Consider the following 20,612-nt stretch of genomic DNA (forward strand, 5'->3'; position numbering starts at 1 on the left):
ACATCTAGCTGCATGTAAAATGTGTCCTGCAAGGAAGGGGAAATGTTCTTAGTGTGATATAGTGGGATGTTTTGCCTATGCATCAAGCTGGACATGTACTTGATCCTATCTGCACTAATTTCCCGATTCAATTAAAGGACCCTTGTCCAGTCACTTGGTCGGACCATTTTATAACCCACTTCTCTTGGGAAGTGTCCAAGGCGGAGCCTCTAGCACACTCTGGTTACTAATTTGCCTTTGGCAAAATTGATCCTTCTGAGTTAAATTTGGCCTTGGCAGCCTTTTAGCCTAGACTGGTAGGAGAGCTTGAGGATCAGGTTGCGGGGTTTTCTAGCTGGATCTCGATTGCAGTTGCTATGGTGGCCCCTCCACGATCCACCAGGCTGGCTGGAGAATCTCCGTCCAAACCCTGGTTTAACCCATCCCTTAAAGCCTTGAAGCACGACTGCAAAATCCTTGAGCAGGCCTAGCTGAGGAGTGGCTACAGCCCAGCCGAAAAGAGAAAGCTTAGAGATAAGCAGAAGACATATATCATGCAGCGATCAAGTTGGCTAAAAGGCAATTCTACTCAGCCCGTATTGAATCTACCAACAATAACTCTAAGGAAATGTATGAGATTGTCCAGAGTTTCATGTCTCCTGTGGCCCAAGCAAGTGTGTTGTCATCTTCACCTTCTTGGTGCAACATCCTCTCCCGCTTCTTTAGGGATAAGATCCTGGCTATTCAAGTAGCATTTTCCCCTTTGCAGTATCTATTCGGAGGCATCTCTGGAGTGTCAACCGCTTGCCCCTCCTGAAAAAGCAGTCATTGGACCCACTTTGTCCGGGGAATTACCAGCCTATCTCCCTCCTTCCTGCATTGGCAAAGGTGTGTGAGAAGGTGGTAAACAATCAGCTCACCAACTTTGTGGAAAAGGAGGCGCTACCACATCCAGCTCAATCTGGATTCCGGGCATCACACAGCACAGAAACGGTGCTGGTTGAGGTGGTGGAGGCTGATCTTGCTCGACCTCTCGGCTGCGTTTGACACAGTCCCACACTCACTTCTTTTGTCACGTCTGGCCAAGATTGGTCTGTCAGGCACTGTGTGGGGCTGGTTTTGATCCTTCCTGGAAGGGCGGACCGAGCAGATCTGGATCCCACCATCCTCCTCTTCCCCTCACAACGGGTGACCTGCAGGGATCGTCCCTTAGTCCCCTCCTAGTTTAATATCTATGTGACTCCTCTGATTTACCTGGTAGAGTAGCTGGGGGCTAAGGTGTTGGCATACGCGGATGATACCCAGCTGCTTTTTACCTGGGACAAAGGTGCGGACTCTGTACTAATGATCCAACATTGCCTTTCATCTACCTTTAAATGGCTGGCGGAGGCACAGCTCAAATGCAATGAAGGGAAATCAGAGATTCTGCTTTTTGGCACATTTCCCCTTAACTTCAGAGAGCAGCTCTGGCCTCCAGAGTACCCACTACCGACTTCTACTGGGAAGCCAATAAAAAACCTGGGGGTTTGGTTTGATGAAGGCCTTTTCAGTACACATCAAGAAACTGGCCGATGGTTGTTTCGGCCTGCTTAAATCTTTTAGAAGATTCTTTCCCCTTCTGCCGCTTGCAGCGAGGGAAACGGTCACTTGTGCGTTGATCTTATCTTGGCTGGATTATGGCAATGCCCTTTTTGCTGGCATCCCGGGCTACCTGTTGAAGAAGTTACAGGTGGTCCAAAATACCGCAGCCAGACTTTCATCAGGTCTTTCGGCCAGGGACAGTGTGCATCATCAGTTGCGCTCTCTTCGCTGGCTGCCCATGGCAGCCAGAGTGAAATTTAAACTTCTGAACTTGGCCCACCATGCGCTCTATGGATGTGGCCCTCTTTATCTGCAGAGGCGTTTATCCTTCTATGTTCCTGCACGCTCCCTGCGCTCTTCGCCCCTATGCTTTGCCCAGGTCTCACGTTTTAAGCGTCAGAGGATAGGGGGCAGCTCTTTTTCAGTGAAAGCAGCGGTTGCATGGAATGCTTTTCCTCTGGTCCTGCGTACCATCCAGGATCCAGTTGTATTTAAGAAGAAACTGAAAACTCATTTATTTACCTGAAGCCCACTGCCGTACCTTGCTGGTCTCGTGCCGGGACACTCATGAGTAGCCATGCGCGTAATAAATTTATATAACATAACATAACAACATAAGTGTGGAGAACAAAAACAATACTTTTAAATTCCTCTAGTAGATAGTTTTTAGAAATGGGTCAAATGCACCAATCAATGAGGACCAATTGTAATAACAATTTACACAGGGAGCACTTACACTTTGACACTGATCAGCAGTGTGAAAGTAGCCAAAGCATCTAAGCCAGCAAAAAGTTAGGGGAAACCACGCCAATGATGCCAAGTCTAACAATAGTATTTAGATTCTGTAGAAAAGATTTTGAGTAATGATTATTGTGCTACGAATTTGGTTACGAATTCCAGGATCAAACCCCTGTATCAAATGGCAATTGGGGGTGTGGATGTATAGATTTTTACTAATTCTGGATCTCTGTACATCATTGTTTGATAAACTGGTTTGGGAGGTAGATTTGTTAATATACTTGGAAAAGGTCAGATTCCTTCTGATGTTTGTTTGGAAAGTTTTACAGATTTAACCAAACCATTGCTTGGTTACAGGTCTCTGTAGTTTGAATTTAAGAACAGGAAGGTTTTAGGGAACTATGTTGCAGAAAAAGGGCCTTCAGTCCTAAGGTGGATAGATCCGAGGGCATGAGGTATTACCTTGAATCGGAACAGTGTAGATCAAGTGCTGTTGGTTGAAGATGATGAAATGAGAGTTGGTATTCTCATGCAGAAGGAGTTTCTGGAAGTCTTTTCAGGGGTTGTTGGAGAACCTAAGTGTTAAATGGTAGCGGCAGTTTCAGTCGATAACCTTCCAAGTATTTGCCCGGCGATAATCGCCTCTCATACCACTCGATAATTTACCAATAAAAGAGGCAGGCGCCGGAGACTGGAAGGCAGGAAACAAGGTTTTATTCCGTCGGAGCAGAACACATCAGATCAGACAGCAAGGTATCGTCACGAGGTGCTCTAACCGCATCTCTGAGACCTGGTCTCTTATACACTGGTTTATTGCTTTATTACACATAGTACATTCTTGAGATTCTTTTGAAGTACGGGGGAATATCCCCTGGAGCCCCGGTTCAGATCCGATCCCACACATAGATACAGTAGAAGTTCCCACCCTTCCCGCAGTGGGAGATGGCTATCGCGCAGCAGGGAATTCCGCTAATTCCCGGGGTGTGTGCAACTGGCCGGGTCTCAGGGGGTAGGAGCTTTGATCTACTGTAATCCCTTTGATGTGGGGTGTTTCCCTTACAGTAGGGGCAGTAAACTGCATCCGCAGGGCTAGGTGATGGCCTGGGACCAGTTCAGACAATGGGGCGCAGAGGAAGGGGGTTATCAAAGGAGAGGCATGACCATGTATGGGTTGTCGGTTGGAAGTGGTTCCGTAGCAGGGTCGCGCAGAAGGAGAGGGTTTATGGCCTGTATGAGAGAGCGGGGGTGGCCAGCGCGCGGGGGATGCTCGCAGCGCCAAGGGGACCGCGCTGACGATTGACAATGAGTGGGGAGAGAGTGGGGTGTCTAAAATGGCGGCCGCGCATTCGCTGTGCGTGACGCTGGGGAGAGGCAAGATGGCGCAGATGATGTTCAGTTTGCACGCTAAATTTCCACAGTCCTCCCTTTTAACATATCTCGCCAGCTTGCCTAGTTTGGATCTATCCCCATAATACCCCGTACCTCCACCTCGTTCAGAGCTTTCATCCGCTCGGTTTCAAAGTCCAAAGTCTTAGGGCAGGTGCAGTTCATAAAAAGCGAACATAAAGGTGGCAGACACTGAATCCCCAAGCAACATCCACATAGTATCACAATTGGTATCAGGATAAATGAAAACAGCCTCCATCCCCAACCTTTAATAGTGTCCCAAAACCAACTCCCCAGCGACCATTCTTCTTGTTCTTGATGGACCTCTGTGGACAGTCTGTGGAGGTGTTCAATTGCTTTGTAGACTGAGGGTGAGTTGTCCGGTACATAGGTACAACAGCTGGACCCAATGATGCGGCATGCTCCTCCACGATCTGCTAGAACCACGTCTAGAACAAGGCGGTTCTGGAGAGCCACCAGGCGGACGGCCTGAAGCTCAGCGGTGTTGTTGGCGAGGGCGCCAGCTGTAATGTTCATTGCCGTTTCGACTGCCTGGGTTAAGTGGCGGATGGCACGGCTGTTTGCCATTGGACCCCAGAGAGGAACAAGGCCTTTGACTGCGTCCATGAACTGTGCTCCGGTGGAGTCGGCCTGAACAATGTCTTTGGCCCGTTTCTGTCGGTGTTGGTTTGCTGGAGCCACATACGTCGGAGGAAGGACAAAGGCGATGTAGCAGGTGCCTCCCCAACCTTTCGGAAGCCAGGTGTAGGCCTTAGTACCGCAGATGAAGTACATATTCGGGGAGGCAACAAAGGAGGGTGGGTCAACTGAGTCCAATGTTCGGGTGATGAGGCAGGAGCTGTGGCCCACCAGCTGTGCCCCCAGGCCTTCGAGGCATACAGACCCAGTGATGTTGATGACGGACAGGGCCACTGTTAGGGTGGCGGCCGTTCGTTTCCGGAGGTAAGAGAAGGTGGGTCTGGCTGGATTGTTGAACACTTGCATTTCAACTCGTTCTTTGGCAGGGATGTCCATGTGAAAGGAAGTGTTCGATCTCAGAGGGCAGAAGAGGGCAGAAGTTCTTCCAGTTTTGTTCAGCCAGAACCCATGGTAGAAGTGTGACATGGTTCTGCCGGAAGTGGCATTGTCCTTGTAGCTTTCTTGCAGGAGGATTAGCCAGGCGAGGCAGGAGCCATGGACAGAAAAAGGTGAAGGGATAAAAGGGATAGAGTGTCCAGTGGCATGTGGTAGCAGTCCACAGATCCAGCAATTAGTGGCGTTGGTAGCAAGATTGTGTTGGTGGAGCAACTGTACAAAGGAGTTATTCCAGAACTCCTTACGCCTTTCTCGGAGTTGGGGTGAAAGCGAGATCAGATGATGTTCTTTCGTGGTGGTAGGTTGAACGGTGGCCAGTAATGTCTTATGAGCGGGTGTGCTCTCCTCCATGATCCAGAAGGCGACCATGAGGAGAAGGCAGAAGAGAAGGGTAATGAAAAGTGCAATAGTCTTTAAGCTGTGCATTCGGTCAGTCTTTGGGTTTCTGTAGTGGATCTTCGGACGTCCGGTTGCTTCCATCATCTTCATGTTGGGCGCTTCCATCACCTTCAAGAGACTCGGTAGCGGGCAGAACCACAGACTTTGTTTGGTTTCTCTCCTGGTGGCCTTTGGGGTGACTAGGCTACCGCTTTGAGATTTTCACTTAGCTTGTGGTCTGCTTAGCCGAAGTTCTCTCCTTTCGCCGCAAGTTATACCCTTCTTTGGATGGCACAGTGGGATCAGGATATCTTACTAACTCGAGTGTCTCTGTATCTGGGCAGCGGCTCAGGGATGGTCGATCTTTGTCCAGGAGTTCTTCTTGGGCGGTGATGCTGTCCGTGGTTGTCAGGGTCGGTGATACCTTCTTGCAGTGGTGTGCATGCAGCCAATTGCGTTTCCCCTCCACTCGAAGAGCTGTTCGGGTGGTGATCAGGACTTGCAGGGGACCCGTCCACCGGGGCTCCAGACTCTTGGTGCGTTGGAAGTTACGCACTAAGACAAAGTCGCCGGGTTGGATGTCATGTCCCGGGCCCCTGGAAACATCGGGAATGGCGTGCAGCACCTGCTGATGGATAACAGACAATGTCTTAGTTAGGTTATACAAATAGTCAGACATGAGGACGTCCGGGACGTCGTGGATGGACGATGGTTTTGGTGCAGTCCAAAGGTTCATGGGCCGCCCGAAGACGACCTCGTAGGGGGTTAAGTGGTGTTTGGTGGGGGTGGAACGCATTGATAGCAATGCTAGCGGGAGAGCGTCTGGCCATCTTAGCCCTGTGGTGGCGACTATTTTTGCTATCTTAAGCTTCAATGTGGCATTGTGTCGCTCAACCAAGCCTGCAGATTGGGGATGGAAGACCGCGTGGAACTTCTGTTTTACACCCAACCCTTTTAAGATGAGTTGGATAACTTCGGCTACGAAGTGGGGGCCATTGTCGCTCCACAAAATTCGACAAAGGCCGTATCGGGGGAAGAATTCCTTCAGTAGTACTTTTGCAGTAGTCATAGCGGTGTTGTCGTGGGTTGGGTAGGCTTCCACCCACTTGCTGAAGGCACACACAACGACGAGCACATACTTTAAACCTCGGCACCTTTCTAGCTGGACGTAGTCCATTTGTAGGACTTCAAAAGGGAGATTGGGGACCCCAAACCCTCCCCGGGGTACAGCAGTTCCTTTCCCAGGGTTGTGTTGGAGGCATACTAGGCATTGTTGGACCAGTCGTTTGGCTGAGTCGGGTATTCTGTCGTTGTGCCAGACTTTGGAGATGAGTTCGATCATGGGGGCAGACCCTATGTGTGCGGGGGAGTGTGCCATGGTCAGCATGGGGATCAAGTATGAGTCGGGTAGCAACCATTTGTTCGAGTCTTTAGTTCGCCAACAACCGTCATCGTCCTTCAATCCTACCCGGGCCCATTCAGTTAATTCGTGTGGTGTGCTGGCTAATTGGATATCCCTAATCGTTTCCCTAGCATCCTTCCAATTCTCAGTTTGTGACCTGGTCACGTACATGCGGGTCGTGGACCTATTCTCGGCTGTGGTTCGGGCAGTAATGTCAGCTAGTGCATTTCCCTGTCCTACAATGTCTGTCACCTTCTTGTGTGCCTGGCATTTGATCACAGCCAGCCGTGTGGGGAGGAGGACTGCTTCGGTCAGGGCAGAGACTAGATCTCCATGCAGGATGGGTGTGCCATGCGAGGTCAAGAATCCCCTCTCTTTCCATAAGAGCCCAAAGTGGTGAACTACCCCGAAGGCATACTGACTGTCTGTGTAAATGTTTGCGGTTGTCCCTGCTGCCAGGATGCAGGCTCGTGTGAGGGCAATTAGTTCAGCCGCCTGTGCGGATCGCTGGGTGATGCGGGCTGTCTCAACAACGGTTCGGGCCGTGGTGACTGCATAGGCAGCTGAGGTGGTGCCATCGGGGAGCTTGATACATGAGCCATCCACCCACAGTTCTCCGTCAGGGTTCGGGAAGGCAGTATCCCGGAGGTCAACCCTACTCTTGGTCTGTTCGTCGGTGAGGGTCACACAGTCATGTATAGGGGACGCATTGGGGTCAGTGTCAGGGAGAGGTAGTAGAGTGGCTGGATTCAGAGTGGTGCATCGTTTCAATGTGATGTGGGGTGCAAGCAGAGTCAGTTCGTACCCAGTCAGTCGTGCGCTAGTCAGGTGTTGAGTTTTGGTTTGGTTCAGGAGGGTATCAACAGCATGGGGCACCAATACAGTGAGGGGGTTCGAGAGCACGATCCCCTCACTTTGTCGGATAGAGACAGCAGCGGCGGCTACTGCTCGAAGGCAGGCGGGCAAGGCTCTGGCTACGGGGTCGAGAGTGGCAGAGAAGTAGGCACAAGGGCGTTGTTTAGGGCCTATGGACTGGGTTAGGACAGACAATGCGCATCCCTCCCTTTCGTGGGTGTAAAGGGAGAAAGGTTTAGTGTAGTCTGGGGTTCCTAGGACTGGGGCTGAGCAGAGGGCGTCTCGTAATTCCTTGAAGGAGGATTGGCATTCGGGTGTCCAGGGGAGGGGGAAGGGGGTATCTTTAGCCAGTAGGGAAAGCAGAGGTTTTACGATAAGACTGAAATTTGGCAACCACTGACGACAAAAGGAGGTGAGGCCCACTAGGGACCGCACTTGCTTCTGAGTTTTGGGAACAGGGGTTTCTAGGATGGTTTGAATTCGGTCAGGGGTAAGTTTCCTCCCATCTTTGGATAGTAGGTGGCCTAGATACGTTACTTGGGGCTGGCAGAATTGCAATTTCTTTCTGGAGACCTTGTGACCGTTCTCCGCAAGGAAGCGAAGGAGGTGAATGGTGGCCGTGACGGCAAGAGGGGTGGTGTCGGCCGCCAAAAGAATGTCATCGACGTACTGTATCAATGCCACTCCATCGGGTAGTTGGACTGCATCTAGTTGCCTCTTGAGGGCTTGGCTGTAAATACTGGGACTCTCAGTATAGCCTTGGGGTGCCCTACAGAATCTGTACGAACGGGCTTTTAAGGTGAAGCCGAACAGGTAGCGGCTGTCTGGGTGGATGGGGATGGAAAAGAATGCGTTCTTGAGGTCAATAACAGTAAAGATGGTGGCGGTGGATGGAATCAGGGTGAGGATGGTGGTGATGTCTGAGACTACGGGGTACTGGGGTATGACTACTTTGTTAACCTCTCGCAAGTCAACAATGAAACGGTAGGCTTTCTCATCCCCCTCGCCTTGCTTCTTTACAATGGGTAGGATAGGGCTGTTGCAAACATTACTCACTACTTCTTCTACCACTCCTGCCTCGACCAGGGACTCGATGATTTCCACCAATGCCTTCTCGCCTTCGGGGGATATCCGATACTGAGGAAGCTTTGGGAGCACTGCGTCCGGTCGGACGGTTATGTGTACCGGGTCGATCACCATGCGCCCTACATCTGAGTCGGTTTTAGCCCATAGATGTGAAGGTAATGTGTCGAGTAGGGACATATCAGCATCGGTTATAGAGAGCATACGCCGAGTGTGACAGGGTCTGAACAGATCTGGGTTATCGTGTAGGATGACTCGAACTCCGTCTGGGGAGCATCTGATAGTGGCTCGAAAATGTTTTAGCAAATCAAGTCCCATAATAGCATCGGGGGTGTTGGAGGAGAGCAGAAAGGTCGTGTCAGTGGTGTTATCTTCCAAGTCAAAGGGGATTGGTGCTGATAAGGGGTTAGTGGAGGGCATTCCGTCAAAGCCTATTGAGGTTACGTGTGAGCCAGACAAGGGTGCCCTAGGAATCAGTCGTTTAGATAACGCACTACGTGTCGCCCCAGTATCTACCAGGAATGGAGATTTTGTGCCCAAGACCTTAGCGGTGACGTAAGGGCCTTGCTGGTCAACACGGAGTTCGACTGGATCCCTCCCTTGCCCCTGGCGGTCCTATGCGAAGTCATGAGTGCTTTCATAGTCGGACTGCTGACACTGGTTTTGTCGGGGGCGATCAAAGGTGTTTGGTCTGCCTGGCCTGTCGTTGATGGTGTTGTTCGTGTGCCCTCGTCCCTGTTCTCTATTTCTGGGGTCATATGCTGCGTCTCTGGGGCCCCTATTCTTGTTCATTTCCAAAAGGACCGGGCACTGGGATTTCCAGTGTCCGAACCCTCTACAGAACGCACATTGATTTCCATCTAAGTCCCTCCGTCCGTTGTAGGGTGTAGGTGCATGGTCTCTAGGGGGTTGCTTTCTAGGGGCGGTTGGTTGGTAGTTCTCCTTCGGGGGTTCCCTTCCTATTGTCACCCCTTGCAATTGTGCTATCATCACCCTCTCCTTTAATTCCTTTTTCTTCTTCTCTGACGCCCTATCGTTCTCGTTTTTCTGGTTTTCGTAGTATTGGGCCATCTGGAGAATGGCTGCGGGTTTGGAGGCTGCCCAACTACTCTCGCTGGTCTGTAGTTTCTGGGAAACTTCTGGCGACAGACCCTTTACATAATTCTGGACGAAGAGGTGGTGTCCGGTTGCGGTGGTCATGTCTTGGCCACTGTAGTCGGAAAACACAGTCTCGAATCGGGAGAAGTATTCAGACACGTCTTCCTGGGGTTTCTGGCGGCAAGCCGTCACTATCGACCAGTCTACCTTTCTTTCAGGGATTAGAGTCTTCAGCTTTTGTACAATCTTATCTGGGAGCTCTAGGATGGCTTTCGGGGGTTTCTGTCCTGGTTCTCGCTGTTTATCTATGGTATCGAGTTGTACCCAGGTATATCCGAACGGCTCAGCGTGGTCAACTTTCCGGATTTGTTTCCACACATCAGCCGGCAGACATAGCCCAAAGAACAAGTCGATATCTGCTAACGTCATTATCGTTGAGCCTAAGGCTGTACCTAATTCAGTGTAGAAGGCAGTCGGGTTCTTTCTCAAGTCGGGTAGGGTCTTTCTAAAGGTCAAAATATCTTGCCGGTCCCACGGCTGGTAGACCCAGTTATATACAACCCTTCCCTTCGCATCTTGGTGGTTGATGTCGTCGTGTGTTCCCTGACCCCGTGGGGGGACCCAGTAGGGGGCAGCTTCTTTAATGGGCATCATGGCATCGGCCCTTCCTCCCTTGGGTTTAGTTGCTATGGGGGTTTCTGTTTCGGTTGTTTGTCCATGTTCTTTAAGATGTCGGTAGACCTCGAGTGTACGAGTGAAGAGGTTCGCTACATCGCCCTCTCTTTCTTCCCCGATGTCTATCTTTCTATATAGGGCCGCTAAGCCTTCGGGACCTTTATCGTGGTACCTATCCTCATATGCATTCAGGGCGTGATAACAGAGCCGTACGACAAAGTGTCGTCTGCGGTTGTCGGCATACGATTTATACACATCCGTTATATACTCCTCACTTTCTTTTCGCTTCACCAGCGTCCCTACTATCCTATCGATTCCTGCTCGTTCATCCTTGGTTAATCGATTCATTCTGGTGGAATCGTTCTTTCTCATCTCATGGTCATCTAGCGTTATAGCCGACGTTGGGTTCAGTACAAGAGGCTCAGCCGGCGCGGAGGCCGTGAGGGCCGAGGCCCCTGTACTGCCTTCGTTCGTGTTCGGGGGTTGTGGGTGTTGCACTACTGGTTGGGAGGGTGCATACGGAGGGGGCATGTAAATGGTCGGGGGACCTAACAGTAATTCGTCATTCGTTTGCTGCTTGGAGGACAACACAGGGTAGAGCAAAGAAGGGGTCCTAACAGCGTACTGGTCTGAGGTTTCGGGCTCCTGTCTTAGTTTAGTTTCCCTTCTCTCCTTTATGTCTTCTTCTAACTTTTTAGCGGCAAGGTGAGCTGCCTTTCGTAATTCCTTTTCTGCTTTTACTTCTTCCCTCTTTTTCCGTTGCGTCGCTTCTTTGCGCCACATGCCAATACTGTCAAGCATGGTAGGCGTTGTCTTATTGCTACGCAGAGCTACTTCTAGCGCTTCTATCTTATGGTCGTCGAAGGATCCCATCAGTGGCCACTGACTTTCGGGCTCCTTCTTGGTATATTTATGCCACAGCTTGCTATAAGCCACAGCGACTAGTCCATATTTAGTGAACATGTCCTTATTAGGGGTGCCTTCCAGTGGAGCCGGGTGGTTCACCTCTAATAAGCGGTCCGGGCAGAACCAACTACCAATCAGTGGGGAGAAGATAGGCATGACGGGTTTCAACGGGGACAAAAGTCAGCACTACCTATCTTTTCACTGCTTGCAAAGACTAGACAGAATATCTCTATTCCTCGTTATTTGTAAGCAGAGAATACCTCCAAAGAACCAATATCGAACAACTAGTGTTCGGACAATCAATCAATCAATCAATGGGGAGATAAAGATAGGCACGACGGGTTTCAATGGGGACAAAAGTCTGCGTTACCTACCCTTCACTATTTGCAAAGACTAGACAGAATATTCCTATTCTACGTTATTTGCAAACAGAGAATATCTCAAAAAGCACTATTCTTCAAAACAATCAATGTTCGGACAATCAATCAATGGGGAGATAAAGATAGGCACGACGGGTTTCAATGGGGACAAAAGTCTGCGTTACCTACCCTTCACTATCTGCAAAGGGAGAGAGAGAGAGTATTTCTACTCCTCCCCGTTTGTAGACAGCGAATATCTCAAAAAGAACAATCAATGAGCAATACTAGTATTCAAACAATCAATCAATTATTTCGCACTTTTGTCGTGTTTCACGACCTTACCCGGACCGCATGGACAGTTTCTCGTCTTCCGCCTCCAGCGCCCGATCGTCCTCTATTCTCCGTATTTGCCGCGGCACTCCTGATGGTTCCCAGTCAGGACCGTAGATCACTCGAGAGAGGTCTGCTCGGAACCAGTGAAGTTCGGATGATCGGCTGCCAGACGAGGGTCTATTGGGCAGGAGCTCTCCCGATCGTTGCAGTCGTTCACTCTGTCGTCGGGACCTCTCCCACTGGATCCACGTGTCGCTGATGGGCCCCACGTTTGGGACGCCAATTGTTAAATGGTAGCGGCAGTTTCAGTCGATAACCTTCCAAGTATTTGCCCGGCGATAATCGCCTCTCATACCACTCGATAATTTACCAATAAAAGAGGCAGGCGCCGGAGACTGGAAGGCAGGAAACAAGGTTTTATTCCGTCGGAGCAGAACACATCAGATCAGACAGCAAGGTATCGTCACGAGGTGCTCTAACCGCATCTCTGAGACCTGGTCTCTTATACACTGGTTTATTGCTTTATTACACATAGTACATTCTTGAGATTCTTTTGAAGTACGGGGGAATATCCCCTGGAGCCCCGGTTCAGATCCGATCCCACACATAGATACAGTAGAAGTTCCCACCCTTCCCGCAGTGGGAGATGGCTATCGCGCAGCAGGGAATTCCGCTAATTCCCGGGGTGTGTGCAACTGGCCGGGTCTCAGGGGGTAGGAGCTTTGATCTACTGTAATCCCTTTGATGTGGGGTGTTTCCCTTACAGTAGGGGCAGTAAACTGCATCCGCAGGGCTAGGTGATGGCCTGGGACCAGTTCAGACAATGGGGCGCAGAGGAAGGGGGTTATCAAAGGAGAGGCATGACCATGTATGGGTTGTCGGTTGGAAGTGGTTCCGTAGCAGGGTCGCGCAGAAGGAGAGGGTTTATGGCCTGTATGAGAGAGCGGGGGTGGCCAGCGCGCGGGGGATGCTCGCAGCGCCAAGGGGACCGCGCTGACGATTGACAATGAGTGGGGAGAGAGTGGGGTGTCTAAAATGGCGGCCGCGCATTCGCTGTGCGTGACGCTGGGGAGAGGCAAGATGGCGCAGATGATGTTCAGTTTGCACGCTAAATTTCCACATAAGGGTTTCACTCATAGGATCGTTCTTAAAGGGGATGCTAATCCATTGTGCTTTGCACAAATGGGATCGAATTGCATCCTCATCGCCAAACTGTAGTAAAGAGTACACCAGATAGAAGCAAAGATGCCTTTATTTGGAGCGCGACATGACGGGTGTATCTCCGTCAAGTTGGGTTGAGGATGTGGCCTAACAGCTAGATCGGTCAACCTCAAAGCTGGGGAACTATGTTCGAGTCTCGACAGGGATGCTCAACATCCTGTGATTCTGGGCAAATCACTTAACCTCCCAGTGCCTAAAAAAATGAATGTGTCTTTCCGTATCGCAACTGGTACTCTGATATCTTCAAGTCAAGAAAAAACTCGCCTCGCCCCGAAAAAAAAGTTAAAGGTAGGAATGGCCATTTCCGCCAACACAACACTTCTTCATAACTGTGCGAATTACGCTACATTTCCATTAAGCTATCTATATAACTGACTTTTGGATTTCCCTGATGTTTTACACAAGCGTGCCCTCTGTTCATTGAATTTACCCACTTTGAATACTACTGCTCATGTCTTTACTTTTTGTTAGTTTTATCGACCCGTTGAAGAAGTTGAATTTCCAATACATATTGTTTATGAACCATAGTTCCATCACCTGATATGTTGGTAGCAGTTTGGGTGCCCACACCCCTCTTATGGTCTATTGAAGGACCACTGACTAGGCGCCCTATGGGTTAAGCATCATGGACGCGGGAGCTCCTGTCAGAAACGAGCTGGTGAGCCAAAGGCTGTCAATGTTCCTCCATCACCACAGGCGGCTGGAACACCACGCGCGCTCCAAACTCTCATTCGTGATTCTGAATTCCGAATCGTCACGGCCTTGTCTGATTTCTCGAAAGTGAATGGAAAGCGCTTGTGTGTTTTTTGTGCCTTGCTGACTAACGTGGGCGCCGCATAACTACAATCACCGAGTCCCTATTCAACGCCTGCGCTTCTTGCTTCAGTTCTGCGTTGAATGTGTCATTCCCTTGATGAGGCAAGAGTGTACTTGACAGCTGTGCTTTTTGACTCCTGTCAAAGGTGAGCGTGCAGCAGAGTAATACAATAAATGGTCCTCTCATTACAACGACGCCACCTGTGTAAAAGCAGCAATCTGAAACAATGCAACCTTTCCTATGTGCAGAACTCTTTGTAACTGTAATGGTGATTGAATTAAAGTAGTACCACCCTAAACTTTATTTGTTCGCCACGTGTCCTATATGATGGTGCGCTAATTATCTTTTTACAGGCGTACAAAGCCATTTTTTTCACCTAATATGGACTTCAGGGCACAAACAGCTTGATTTACAAGTACAAATTCATGTTATTTACAAAATGTGAACTTATGCTTTACTCACACATATTATGCCACCAGCATGATTAAATACTATGTGTTCACAAATATGCTCACAGGTACGGGAGAGGCGGATACCATTAAAAAGGGGTTTGTAAAAACAGTCAGAGGTTTAGTCGAAGCACAGGTATACACCTAACAGAGTACATTTCGAATTTTTTAAGGAATTGGGCCCCCCTATTTCAAGTAATCCAATAGCGATGTGGATGTAAAAAGTAAGCAGTCTGACAAACCTTACAATTCTGGGGCCAGATGTAGTGAGTCCGTTTGCAAAAAAGTGGTGTCAAACAACGCATTGTTTTTTTTTATGAACAGACTGGTTTTGCCAAGCAGCGTATGTACTAAGAGGTTGTGTCGCAAAATCACCATTCACAGGGATCACAGAAGGACCTTCCTAATTAATATTATCGGACAGATCACATCTTGCAACCTTGTGATTGGCTACAAGCAACGGGATGGGGTCCTGCGAGCTACTGGAGACCACCATCCCTGTGTTTGCACTTCCAATCAGAAAATGTTTTTTCCTTAAACAGCCCATGGGGCATATGTTCAATGAACTGGCAAAGCACGGGTTAGCTCCAAAATTGCTAACGCCATGCTCGGTCAGTTAAAAAACACAGGGAGGAGCCATATTACAATGATATGGCACACCTCTGCGTTTCAACTAGCGCTGACACTAAATTAAGCTACCTAGCACCAACACAGGCACTCTTGCACCATAGTGGATGGGTGCCTGCGTTGGGTTCCCTTCCTGCACATAAACAATCCAAAATGGTGATTTGTAACTCCTATGTGTGCTGTATTGTGAAGCACACATGGAAGTTGCAGATTGTGATTATTTTAATGATTGTTTATAAACAATCATTCATGGCGATTTGCTGTTTCTTAGTGCACTGCACAATGCACACACATAGAAACAGCAAAAACGAGGAGAAATAATTTCTCCCTGTTTCGTCAAGTTAAGACCAGGTTTTTTTTTGTCTTAATTTTGGCTCTGTTCTATATTTACTCCACCCTTATAAATAGGGGGCATGATCAAACGCACACTGCAACACCCGTTGCCTGCCCCTTTCATGCTAAGTGTAGCGTCATGAAAGGGGGCCTTATTTACAAGGTGGTGTTAAGTCAAATTAAGTGGCTTAACACCACCTTGTAAATAAGGCGATGGACTTAACGCCACCAGAACGTCTTAAAAAGTGATGTTCTGGTGGCGTTAAGTCCCTGTAGACTGAAGTCTTACTTTTCAGCAACCATACTAAATTCTGGGCCCTCGCTCTGTGGCCCTCAGAGTTTGGTCAGCTCCCCAACCCAACCCAACCCAAAAAATCTGGTCAAAAACGTGGGTGTTACGTTTGACTCTATGCTCTCCTTTGAAGGACATGTTAATCAGGTCACTTCTGTCTTCTTCTATACTTTAAAAATACTGAGAAGGATTCTTCCATTCATTCCAATTGACTTGAGGAAATTAATGGTTTCGGCACTCGTTTTATCCAGAGCCGACTATTGTAACGGGCTCTTTATGAACCTCCGCAAAAATTGCCTCAAAAAGTTGCAGATTGTGCAAAATGCTGCAGCGTGCCTTTTGATGAATATCCCAAAACATAAATCGGCCTCTACAGCGCTCAAAAAGCTTCACTGGCTGCCAGTGAAAAGGCAGATTAAGTTTAAGGCTCTCTGCATTGCGTTCAAAGCCACTCACAATATTGGTCCAGCATTTAAAAAAATAATTTGCAGCCTTATGTTCCTGCCCGCCAGCTCCGTTCGGCTCACTCTCACAACTTGGTAGTTCCCAGGTTTAAAAAGTGCGCCTGGAGGGGAAGGAGTTTTCTGGTCAGTACGACCAGACTTTGGAACTCTCTTCCGGTGCGGCTTAAGGAAGAAACTCACTTATTGCCATTTAGGAAGGCATTAAAGACGTGACTTTTTAATCTTTGAAGCTGTCTCTACTGGTCTTATCTGGTTTGTGCTGAGCTAGCGCCTTGATTCCTTTGTGTGAATGTTTTGCGCTCTATAAGCCTCCTTTTCATTTCATTTCATACATATGCTCCCATGTTCTTTTAAAGGACTGGTGCTGTTTCCGAAAAAAAAGTGTTTCCTTTTGGAGAAACATTAGGACAAGTATGCAGTGGTCCAGTGAACCACCGCCTCCTCCCTCTAAGGCTCCTAAAATGATTCCCATAGGGAGAAGGGTCCTAAGGGATATTCCTTCTCTCTGTAAGTTATCATTTTGTTTGAGGTTTTGGTAAATGATCAATGATTTATGTGCAAAATTGTTGTTTAAGCTGGTGATGCATTGAATATCAAATCCAGTCGCGGCTCCTGGAGGGAGTGCTGTGGGGCGGCGGTGGGGCGGGCTGGGGGAGGGGCAGGGTGGGAGGGTAGTCAACTACGGCATACGGACGACAAGAGATAAGTACTTAAATAAATAAATAAAACAAATTACATTGTGTGCGCTGCAACGCAAATGGCATTGCAGCGCGCTCAATGTAATTAGTTTTATTTATTTATTTATGTACTTAACTCCGTTCGGCTGTATGCCGTAGTTTACTATCCCACACCCTGTCCCTCCCCTGGCTCGCCCCACCTCCCCGCAGCACTCCCTCCAGGAACCGCGTCTGATCAAATCATAATTTTAAAGGAATGCTCCTTTCAAGACTCTCCAAACTGCAATCCGGAATGGGTAGAAAAACTCATTTTATGAATCAGATAATGTATCTGACTCGTAAAATTAGTTTTGTACATTTGATAAGGCTGTTTTGTGGTCGCAAATGCAGTGGTTGTGATTATTGCTGCATTTATTAATGCAAAATACATCTGCCCCATGGTTTTTGTTTTGTGGGCTTTGTATTATATTTAAGTTTTTTAGTTATTTCAAAGATTGTCCATATTTTAGAAATTTTAGGGCTTATTTACAAGTAACTTGCGCCACCGGTACATCACTTTTTATGTGATAAAAAGTGATGCACCGGCGGCGCAAGGGTATTGTAACTAAGCCCCCTTGTTCCTAAATAGACATAACTCTTTACACAAAAAAATGCCAGGAAATTAGTACTTCCAGATGTAAGAAACAAACATTACTGTAAAACGTGATTCTTTCTGCTGTGTGGCCTGCTCTCGAAGGCATTCACAAATATGAGCCTGCAGGTCACCAACATTACCTGAGTGCCGATTTACAGGTATCAGAAATTCAACAAGGATTTTTCAGCATACTCCTTAGAAAGTTTAGCAAGTCCAGTCACAAGTTTCTAGCAGTACTATTGGAAAACCTTTGTGAATTTTGAATTATGATAATTGGAGAGGCTTTTTACATATGTAGTTGTTTGTAGCACACAGTTGTGTATGGGGAAATGACATTGCATTTATACATTTACAGCCTTTTGAGAAACTGTTTTCTTCATGGAGAACTCCCTATGTTAGATAGACCATTCGCTGGGTGGGAATGGATTAAAGAAATTGTGAATATTCGCAAACTCGTCAAATTCCAACGTTTTCATGCATGGTGGCCTTGGAATGCTCATTGCCGGTCCCTGGAAGTGAATTCTCTCACTTTTGATATTACACCATTGTAGGCTAATACTCTGCATGATTAAGTGGTATTAAGAGTGGGTGTGTACTTTTTGTAAATTCCATAGCCTCGTCATAGACGTCAATGCCAGGGGTAGCGGAAATGACATCTCATGACATTTGATCTTTACTTTGACTCATGCTTACACATACTAACACACTCACACACTCTTGTGCACATAAACACACTCTCGCCCGCCAGCATGCCTACAACATACATTTAACAGCATTTTTTACTTACCTTAGCTTCCATATAGGGTCATATTCCAGCTAATGTACTCCATTTTCTATTACACTAATAGTGAATAATATTATTCACAATTCATAAAATAAACAAATGGACAGAAACCAGGCAAGTGGAGCTCCGGCCAGCGTTCATTTGGTCGAGCTGCCCCAGTGTTCCTGGCAGTCGAGCTGCCCCAGTGTTCCTGGCAGTCGAGCTGCCCCAGTGTTCCTGGCAGTCGAGCTGCCCCTGTGTTCCTGGCAGTCGAGCTGCCCCAGTGTTCCTGGCAGTCGAGCTGCCCCAGTGTTCCTGGCAGTCGAGCTGCCCCTGTGCTCCTGGCACTGATTTTGCCATCTCTGAGGCCAGGGGTCGCAAAGCAGTGCCAGGGATAGAAAGGGGCAAGCCAGGGGGCGCAGTTGCAACCCCTGGCGACCCCTAAAGGACGTCCATGGGCCTCGTAAATCCAGTGGTTTTCACTTGTAACTTTAACTTACATGCACAAAGTGCTTCTATGCCTTTTTCGGTGTAGCATATTCTATTTCAATACAATTTACAATTACCAAAGAAACTTAGTTCATAATTTAAGTGCTTGCATATTAAATGACATGAAACACGTAAGAGGATAATGGTTAAGGAGTCAAAATATAACCAGTTCGCCTATTACCGAATCTCAAAGGTGGTTGCCAATAATTTCCCAAGTGCGCCATGTTTGTTGACCGAACCCCAGTAATGTGAGGATATGTTTTAATGTATTATAATCTTGTAACCTTATTAGTGCAATCTTGATTAAAGTGCGCTTCGTTTTGAACTATTTTGTATACTCTCCTTTGCTAAATCACTGTTTATGCCAGCTTTGCATGGTTTAACAGGCTAGAAATTGAAATATGTTTTTCGATTGGAATATATTTTTTATTGCATAACAAGAATGCATTGCCAATTACAGTAACTGATGTAGCAACTGCAAGAATTTGATTTAATTGTGTGAACAAAAACAGCAAGGGGGTGGGTCTTTAGACAAGAAGGCATTGGATGTGAATGTTATGTCGGCCTGTACATTTTGTCCCCTTAAATGTAATAAAAATCGTCCATTTTTAATAACATTACTGTGTCCTACGCTGTGAAACAAGTGCTACACGTCGATTTAACTCGCTTTGCAGCTTTGTAGCTACTCTACTTTCTGAAAGATGCTACATAAAATGAAGCTTAATTCAAGGACACAGACTCAAAATGTCGTGCAAAATGAATATTTGCTCATTCTTTTGGTAGCTGCAATAAAAGGCAAAATGTATAGGTGTTTGAGTAGAATTGGAGCTGGAAATCAAATCTTTACTACTGCATTTAGTAGACTCACCAGAAATGTGCAGCTTTAATGCCAGAATGAGACAAGTGGAAGTCTTTTTAGGTTTCGAATGAGTCGCTTGCAAGGTTTTTTGTTAATAACAAAAAGAAAATTAAAGGTATCTCAGAGCCACTTAACCATTGGTTGGCTTCATCATCGCTATCCTGTCCAAGCTTCTAATTGGTCAGTGTGTACCGGTTTCATTTTCTTCTTCATGTGCTTGTCCCTTTGATGGAGCATGGACCAAGTACTGATTAATTGCTTTATTAGCGTCCTTCGGCTGCTTGTGCTAAGATTGAGGTACTTTTTTCTTTCTTGTTGCTTCCCCCGTCATTGTTGCTTCCTCATCATCCTTCTTTGATTGAGCTTTGTTAAGGTATGGCTATTGGCTACAATACAAAAATACTGGTATTACTGTATGGGTATGCATACAATTGCTCCAGGTTAGGATTCCTGAGCCCGTGCTATATCAAGGAACCTTTAATTTTTATACTGTACATGATCCTGCACAGATATTGAGTCTCACTTTACCCCTTCCACCTTAGCAATTCTGAGATTGTGGTCCCACTGCAACTCAGAAGCACAGAGATAGCTAATTCCAAACACGCTGACCTCACGTCTGTAACAGTAACATGGATGCAGCCAGTGTGCCATCTATATGCCTCTTTCAGACTTCTCCCTGTGTCTTTCCTTCGAGAGGAAGATTGTTGGTGGGCTATCACCCTGAGGTGGGTCTAGCCTGGCTGCTGAGGCCATTCGGCTATCAAGGGGTTTTGGAAAGCATCAAGGGTGATCCGTGGTACGGTGTGCATTAACATATTTGAGACCCTGATCCACCGTGAGTGGCTTCAACAGTAACTAGTTCAGTGCGCACATGTGTGCATTTGTATATGTTATTTTCAGAAGAATTACAGAGAAAAAGCGTTATCGCTTTATAGACTTTATCTGTATAGTGCTTTGTTTATAGAAGCAGGTATCTAGGCACTTTAGCTAGTCCGTGGGACAGTAAGATCTTCCCACCTTCCTTTCAAGGCCAATCAAGTGATTGGAATTGAGTTGTGGAAACAAAAAGTTATTATTTACAAAGCCTCTAGACTGCAAACGACCAGAAGTAATTTCGAT

The 20,612-nt window shown here is 47.5% G+C and overlaps 1 protein-coding gene across 4 annotated transcripts in view; it reads left to right on the forward strand.

Moving 5' to 3' along the window:
• Positions 1-20,612, forward strand: part of CAMK4 (calcium/calmodulin dependent protein kinase IV) — a 1,094,446-nt gene that overhangs the window by 319,175 nt on the left and 754,659 nt on the right. The gene's annotated exons all lie outside the window — the stretch shown is intronic.

Source organism: Triturus cristatus, chromosome 2_1 (genome assembly GCF_964204655.1).
Source record: "Triturus cristatus chromosome 2_1, aTriCri1.1, whole genome shotgun sequence".
Lineage (NCBI taxonomy): Eukaryota > Metazoa > Chordata > Amphibia > Caudata > Salamandridae > Triturus > Triturus cristatus.